The sequence below is a fragment of the Heptranchias perlo genome, chromosome 42, assembly GCF_035084215.1.
Source record: "Heptranchias perlo isolate sHepPer1 chromosome 42, sHepPer1.hap1, whole genome shotgun sequence".
Lineage (NCBI taxonomy): Eukaryota > Metazoa > Chordata > Chondrichthyes > Hexanchiformes > Hexanchidae > Heptranchias > Heptranchias perlo.
Window position 1 is genome coordinate 11,065,835 of NC_090366.1, and position 8,796 is coordinate 11,074,630.

General features: G+C 42.2%; 1 long non-coding RNA gene across 1 annotated transcript; it reads right to left on the reverse strand.

Moving 5' to 3' along the window:
* Window positions 1-294: 294 nt before the first annotated feature.
* Window positions 295-7,718, reverse strand: LOC137306292 (uncharacterized). Its single transcript, XR_010958856.1, has 5 exons — window positions 7,613-7,718; window positions 6,968-7,024; window positions 5,223-5,279; window positions 3,614-3,670; window positions 295-1,901 (listed from the first exon to the last, which is right to left on the reverse strand). It is a non-coding gene; the product is annotated as an uncharacterized lncRNA (long non-coding RNA).
* Window positions 7,719-8,796: the final 1,078 nt, after the last annotated feature.

Sequence of the window (8,796 nt, forward strand, 5' to 3'; positions counted from 1 at the left end):
ATCACTTAATAACATAAATCTCCATCAGGAAGTACATTAGAATAACGCAATCAAGATTGAAAACTTTGGGTATCTCAAACGCAACTATACCACAATAGCACAAGGCTGAAGGCAAATTGGTCATTTGACTGCTGGCAAATCACAGTCACAAATAAGTCATGGTGGCTACATCATTAAACAATGTTTCATTACATAAAGCTGTAGCTGGTGTTTTTATATTCAAATTTTGTGTTGAAATTAGTCAACTATATCATACCACACCTAGTACTAGATGCTTCAAAAGAAAGCCCCAGGAACAAAGCTGAATATTTAATTGCAAACTACAATTACATTGCTGAGGATTCATATCCTATATTTGCACTCTGCAACTTCAGAGTTGCAGCATTCAAGTGATGTAATAAATCTATCTTTCAGCATGTTATCCCCACTCTGCTGTCTTATTTACATTGTTTCATTCAAATTTTCTGCACAAAAATGACTGAGTTACCTCTGTTAATAATTGGTGTTTCTTAACTTTTTATAAATATACGGTGAAACAGATACTCTAGAAATAGTTTGTGAGGCAGCGGAAAGCAGAAGTAACATGGTTTCACAAATCACAGGGTAATTGCGATGGAAAGGGCCTTTCAGCCCATCTTGTTCTATCCATTAAGAATCACCATGCAGACCCCCCCCCCCCAGTGCAATGTCTAATTGTTCCTGAAATGATTGCAAGGTTTGTGCCTTCACTACTCTATCTGGGAGTCCATTCCATGTGTTGCCTGTTATAAACTCCGCCCAATATTCCGTTCTGTCGGGTGGGGCCTATAATGCGATACTGCCCGCTTTGCGCTACTAAGCAAGACAAATTTCTACCCCTAAATGCTAATCAGTTGTTGATTGTTTTAATATAAATACACCTATAGCACAGTCAAGCTTTGCTTCTGATCCAAGGTATCCAAGATTACAATTATGCAACAGATATAGTCAAGCATCGAGTTACATCAAGGCTCCAGCACAGAAACAGGCCATTCAGCCCAACTGCTCCATGCCGGTGTTTATGCTCCTCCCTCCCTACTCCATCTCACCCTATCACCATATCCTTCTATTCCTTTCTCCCTCATGTGTTTATCCAGCTTCCCCATAAATGTATCTGTGCTATTTGTCTCAACTACTCCTTGTGGGAGTGAGTTCCACATTCTCACCACTCTCTGGATAAAGAAGTTTCGCCTGAATTCCCTATCGGATTTATTAGTGACTATCTCATATTTACGGCCCCCTAGTTCTGGCCTCCCCTCAACAAGTGGAGACATTTTCCCCTATCAAACCCTTGCATTATCTATCAGGTCACACCCCTCAGCCTTCTCTTTTCTAGAGAAAAGAGCCCCAGCCTGTTCAGCCTTTCCTGATAAGTACATCCTCTCAGTTCTGGTATCAGCCTCGTCAATCTTTTTTGTCCTTCTCCAGTGCCTCTATATCCTTTTAATGATATGGAGACATATATTTTTTTTGATTTTCATGCATTTATCATTCTTTGCTGCCTATGTGTGTGGGGAATATAAGTGACTCTGACAAACAGCTAGGGTTACAACACCAATTCAAGACCGAGAGGTGCATTGGCCTGTAAAAGGTGGAACATCTGAAACATGTATTGTGATTAATGTGGGATTATTTCTGATGCTGATAGTTGAATCCAAAGCGCTGGTCTGTGTAGCACACACTTGGGTGACTGACTTTGAAGGTGCAAAATAAATCATTGTCTGTGAACGAGACTGTAGATGATTACGTTTCTCTGCATAAATTGGCTTTGGAGTGAAATAGCTGGAAGCAGATTTCTGCCTCTACATTTGAAGCTTGCATTATTGCGTCAGGCCTCACATTTCTAACTGGTTCATCGAGGTAAACGCATGCTTAGGTATTCTCTGAAAGGATGAAAACACAAAGCGTTAAGTCAATAGTTTACATTCTGCGCTTATTTTTATAGAATGCTGATATTATCACTCGTCAATCTCCTGCGACATTCTACATGCGGAGTTAAGATCAAATGGGTCAAACAGGGTTAGAGGGTGGACTAAAATCACACAAAGGTAATTTAATCACCCATGTAAAGTCATGCATTCTGTCCTTTATATATCATTTTTGATCGTTGAATAGAAAAACTGATGTCAATTTAAGGAAGTGAAATCGGACGGGATGTAAAACAGGCGGCCAATCCGATTCCACCATTTCCCGCCAGGTCGGTCAGCGTAAAATTATCCTCAGGGAATCAGAGGTAATTGAAGTCCAGCAGTTTCTCCGCAGTACGGGGCCGAGTTGCTGAGAGAGACAAAGCTGAAGTGCCAAGGTGCCACCTCGAGCCCTGCTCCGCCATTCAATCAGATCAGTGCTGATCTTCGACCTCAACTCCACTTTCCCCACCCGATCCCCATATCCCTGGATTCCAGAAATCCATCTATCTCAGCCTTGAATACAGACAACAACTCAGCATCCTTTGGGGTAGGGAATTCCAAAGATTCATAAACTTCTGAGTGAAGAAATTCCTCCTCATCTCAGTCCTAAATGGTCAACCCCTCACCCAGAGACTATGCCCCCTAGTTCTAGACTCTCCAGCCAGGGGAAACAGCCTCTCCGCATTTACCCTGTCAAGCCCCCTCAGAATCTTATATGTTTCAATGAGATCACCTCTCATTCTTCTAAACTCCAGTGAGTATGGGCCCAGTCTACTCAAAGTATAACATTTACATTACAAACGTTTTCTGGGTACATATGGTTCTGTCTGTTTCTCTGTCCATCATCTATCTTTCGGTCTATCTCTATCATCTGTTTGTCTGTCTGACTATCTATCCCTTTATATTCTTGGTGCCTATTTTTGTATCTCTCACTCTATCTACGTGTATATCTGATTCATAATGCAATAACGGTTCTGAAGTTATTCTACGTCATATTAATGTCTGATTAACCCAGACATATCAAATTAATTTGTATACTATTTTAGGAGAGATGAGAACCCACTTATAATAACCAAGTTAATGCTTACATCAAATTTCATACTTAGTTTTAAGCAGCCCTGCATTCATGGCATTATGTTCAGGCTAATTTTGTGTTATCCTTATAGAGCAATTCATCGTTACCAAAGTTAATAAGACCCTCAGAAAATTAATCAGAAATTTCTCATCGTCTGGTGAAGTATCTTAGTTTGTACATTCTTTGGTATATAGTTCGATGTTAAGGCTCAGATTTAAGAGGCACTTTGCAATCGAAGCATGCAGATCTGAATAGGCGTTTCTGTATATTTTGCACAATTAGCTACCTGTATTCTTAATATTATTCACTTGAGCATGTAGATTTGCTGGGTCAGTTACAGGATAAGAACAAAAAAAAACGTTCTTTTAGCAGCAAAATTTATATCGCCAGCACTAAAAATCAGTAATATTCTCCCACCAAAAATAAATAAAACGGTTTACTCTTCATTATGTTGCAAGCTAAACTTTGTTTCGCGGAATCTTTGCTATAATATTCTTCATTTGGCTTTGTCAATATTCATTAAACCTTAACATTTAAGAGGTACTTTTGTACCCAAGTGTTTGTACAGATGTGAATATAATTTTCCGTGCATTTTTGCACATTTACATACCTGCATGTTCGGGTTTTCTGAATTTGTGGATCTGAGCGTATATATCTTCTGTAGCGCCTATAGGATGAAGAGAAACACAAAACTCTGGGGTTTTATTAAAATTCTACATAAACATTGCGATAATTGGCGAGAACGCGGAACTCGCAATCACAAGGAGTAGTTGAGGTGAATAGTGTAGATGCATTTAAGGGGAAGCTGGATAAACACATGAGGGAGAAAGGAATAGAAGGATATGGTGATAGGGTGAGATGAAGTAGGGAGGGAGGAGCCTCGTGTGGAGCATAAACATTGGAAAAGTCTGCATTCTGATTGGCCTGAACGGACCAATGAAGAAGGAACATTTTCTGAACCAATCAGGGAATTTAAAAAAGATTGCTGTAGTTTCTCTTGGAGAATAATATGAAGCAGTGGGAGGATTGACAGGCTAATTAACAGTCTGACAGGGTGGTATTGCTATGGGGGTGGGGGACAGCGGGGGGAGTGTTAAAGGGCAAGGGGAGCGGGCAGGTCAGTGGAATTAGAATGGATAGCTCTTATGGTGATTAAGAGAACACTAACTAACTTAGTGACCTACAGGCCAGTTTCTGTGCTGCAAGATTTGCTACGACTGAGCAAAATGCTAAGACTGTCGATCCTTTCCGGGTGAGTGAACTAAGATTGACCTCATCACCCTCCTGATTTGCAATTATCTTGCAAGCTATCTGTGAATAGGTCTCTTAGCACCCTTCCAAAACACCAGGGCATTTTCCCGAACTCATTTAAACCACAACCACAATAAACAAATGAAGTGGCTATTAATCTATCTGCAATTTGTGGGTCACTGATACCTTTATAGAATACAGTCAGCACACTTTCAAAGCATTTCAGAAACTTAACTGGACGTGCCACGTAAATACTGTGGCTACAAGAGCAGGTCAGAGGCTGGGTATTCTGTGGCGAGTGACTCACCTCCTGACTCCCCAAAGCCTTTCCACCATCTACAAGGCACAGGTCAGGAGTATGATGGAATACTCTTCACTTGCCTGGATGAGTGCAGCTCCAACAACACTCAAGAAGCTCGATACCATCCAGGAGAAAGCAGCCCGCTTGATTGGCACCCCATCCACCACCCTAAACATTCACTCCCTTCACCACCGGCGCACCATGGCTGCACTGTGTACCATCCACAGGATGCACTGCAGCAACTCGCCAAGGCTTCTTCGACAGCACCTCCCAAACCCGCGACCTCTACCACCTAGAAGGACAAGAGCAGCAGGCACATGGGAACAACACCACCTGCACGTTCCCCTCCAAGTCACACACCATCCCGACTTGGAAATATATCGCCGTTCCTTCATCGTCGCTGGGTCAAAATCCTGGAACTCCCTTCCTAACAGCGCTGTGGGAGAACCTTCACCACACGGACTGCAGCGGTTCAAGAAGGCGGCTCACCACCACCTTCTCAAGGTGCAATAAATGCTGGCCTTGCCAGCGATGCCCACATCCCATGAACGAATAAAAAAAAATTTCATTATCTGAAGAGTTTTCATGCCATCGTACACAAGGCCCTGAGTGAATCCCAATCATTATATTTACTGTATTATTCTGCCCATTATTTATGATCACATACCTGTAGTTTTGCTGTTGTTTGATTTGCTCACGAGTTCAAAGGCATCTAGGGGAACATCTGCTGGTAGAGAATTCAAAAAATGAATGGTTCACATGTCCAACATGTGGGTCTCGAGCTTGAAAATGCGATTTATTAATCTCTTTGATAAATCGTGTTGCTGGGTTAATTTGGTTGTAACCAAATTAAAGCAACAGTCTAACCTGACCTGGTGCATTTCAGTTTTTTTCCCATAAATCAGATGATTTGACTTTGAATATATTCAGTTGCAAGTCTGTTGCCTCCAGTCAACTATTCCGGGGACTCGTGAAGAGTAAAGCAGTAGAAGGGGCCTTGATTGGAACCTACGCTTGGGGGGTGATTTTAAACTCCAAGAATGGGTGGGTTGGGGGCCAATGGGAGTTGAAAATAGTCGTTTTTTCTTGGGTCGCGACCGCAAGCCGGCTTTATTTCCGGGTTTAACATCGACGCGGAAAAGTACAGGCTTCCCACTGGGAATGCCAAGTCCGGAAATTTTGGGCTGCGACCCCAAAACAAACCAACTATTTACAACTCCCACCCGCCCCCAACCCACCCGTTCCTGGGTTTTAAAATCACCCCCTTGGAGTGGATAAGCAATTTCCAATAAATGGATTGGGGCCTTCATAGCGGATAAAGAAATGTCCTTGAGATGCAGCATATGCTGGTCTGTTATTTTCACCAACGGTAACTCAAACCTTAATGAGTCCGAGCCCTACCTGGGTGGGTTGGAGGTTTGGAGGAGGAGTGGGTCAAGGGTATAGGGTGTGAACCTCACACTTTATGACTGGAGCCGGGGCTGTAACAGGTGCGGGTCTCTCTCACCACACAATGCCGGGCTCTATAGAGTCCTAGATGTGAACTGAACTGTGGATAATAAGGGGCGTTGTATGTCGCCAGGCAGAATTGTAGCGAGTTAATGAATCATTAGCAACGTAAGTTCCAAAATCGAAGGAAATTCGAATGAAATTCCCCCCTCCACTCTTTACCCTGGGGTTGGGCCAAATCATACTGCAAAATAACAGAGGTAAGGATTTCACGGGAATGTTTGCTGTACAACCCCATTGTGTTGGAAAAATCATACAGGTTAAATACAAACTGAGATATCGAGAGTATAATCCTAATGTCACACGGTATTAGCTGTGGCTCAGTGACATCACTCTCGCCTCTGAGTCACCAGGTTTGAGTCCCGCTCCAGAGACTTGAGCACCCGCTCCCAGCGCAGTACTGAGGGAGTGCCGCACTTTCGGAGGTACCGTCATTCGGATGAGACCTGAAACCGTGGGCCTCTCGGACGGAGGTAAAAGACTCCATGGCACTATTTCGAAGAAAGAGCAGCGGAGTTCTCCGCGGTATCCTAACCAATATCTATCCCTCAACTGACGTCACTAAAAACAGATTATCCGGTCATTATCACATTGCTGTTTGCGGGAGCTTGCTGTGCGCAAATTGGCCACATCACAACAGCGGCTACACTTCAAAAAGTACTTCATTGGCTTTAAAGCGCCTTGGGACATCCTGAGGTTGTGACAGGCGCTATATAAATGCAACTTCTTTCATTTCTCATTAACATCATTGATCACAATGATGTCAAAATCAAGTTTGCTGAAGGGAATGAATAGTTTCAGTTTAATCCAAACGCATGTAACGATACTGAATTGTATTAGTTGCCAGATGTGGAAACATGTGGGTATAAAATGTCATATCACTTATCTTTGTTAATTTCATACCTGTAGGTTTAGAGTTGTTTGATTGGCTGTCTGTTAAATATGAATCAAAGTCGTTTTCTGCAGAGGGAGAAAATTGGAAAGTCAGTTCCAATGAACAGCACACATCTGCACTGGGAGACAATTTTAACTTTAACTGGCCTGTGGGAAACCGATGGGGTCCAGATGCAGAGTAATATTGCTACACTTGGGGCAATTTTAACCTAACTCGCGGGGTGCGAAACCAGCATTCCACTCGATCCCTGGGGTTTCCCACCCCGCGAGTTAGGTTAAAATTGCCCCAAGTGTAGCAATCTTAACCTTTTCTCCAGACTGATACCGACTGACCTGCTGTGAAATTTTCGACAGTTGCTACCTTGTGAGGCAGAGATTACGGGGCAGATTTTGACTTTGTGCGACAGTAAAAAAAAAAATCAGGAAACATGTAAAATGGGCTCCTGATCGGTTATCACCCCATTTTACACTATCCGTCGAAATCTACCCCAATACAGATAGACAGACATAGGTCAATGGATAGATAGATAAATAGAGACATCACAAAACAGATAAGGATAGGGACCGACAGATAGATGATAGACAGACAGAAATATAGAAAGATACAAATAAAACCTAGATTAATATCATGGCCTATGAATATTTTTGACATACCTTCAGTGTGAGTTTGATCTGACTGGTTTTCTTGAAGGGTATCATTGTTCGAAACTTCTACAGAAGGACAAAATGTAAACAATCTTCTAAACGTAGAACAGACCAATAATGTATGACATTCAATTTTATGTCTCGGGATTACGAAGAAATCTATCGTTGTATCTAACGCTGAAGCGGAACAAAACTGACTTTTCAAGAAACTTGCCCCCGAATTCACAGTTGGGAACTTCAGTGACGCTGATGGAGAAGCAGATTGTTGCCAGGCAAGAAAAGAAATACGACCTGGATCTATGTTCCGTCGGCACGGACTCGATGGGCCAAATGGCCTCCTTCCACGCTGTAACCTTTCTACGATTCGATGTTGGGGAGTAGGCTTATTCTTTTAGCGATAGTAACATGCATTATACAGAGCCTCAGTTGTTGGAGGTGAATATATTGAATAATCTAATGATTCCCTGACAGTTTTTTGAAAAGTAGCCGTTGTTTAATGTACAAGAATAATGTAGTGACACATTCCCGCATGCTGATATTGCTTAACTCTAATGCATATCAAATTTCTCCCATCCACTGTTTATCGGAGAGGTTAACCCATTCACTTTTAATGGGTAAATGCCTTCTCGATTCAACACACGGAATTTGATACGAATGTGTTCAGTGATCGTACCTAATATCAAACTGTATTTCTAGCCTAATATTTGAAATTCATTTTTCTGGCAAATCCCTTGTAGAAAAAGCAATGGAAGGCACATTAAAGGATATATTTCACTAACCTTGTTTCTTCTTCCTGTACATATAAAATGCAAACAGTGATATTATCACCAGCCCATAATCCAATAGTTGCTCCCGCTATGAGGCCCACATTCACTGCAAAAAGACAAACACATTCTAGAAAGCTGATAAAAGCTGGCAAGTGACAGATGAATGTTTCCCGACTGAAAAGTTAGGTTACAATTGCTCTCCCATTTGGAAAGGAAAGTCGGATGAGGTGTATAACAGGTCGTTTATTGTGCACTTTGGCCAAAAGTTAAACTTATCCCCACTGAATCTGTAGGGACTAATTTTAACTGCCAGCAATAATGTAAAGCAGGTGATATGGGATTGACTGCCTGTTCTAACCACACCAACTGTTGAAGCCCCTGGGAGGGTATATAACTGGTGGCCAATTCGATAGCACCTGTTCTATG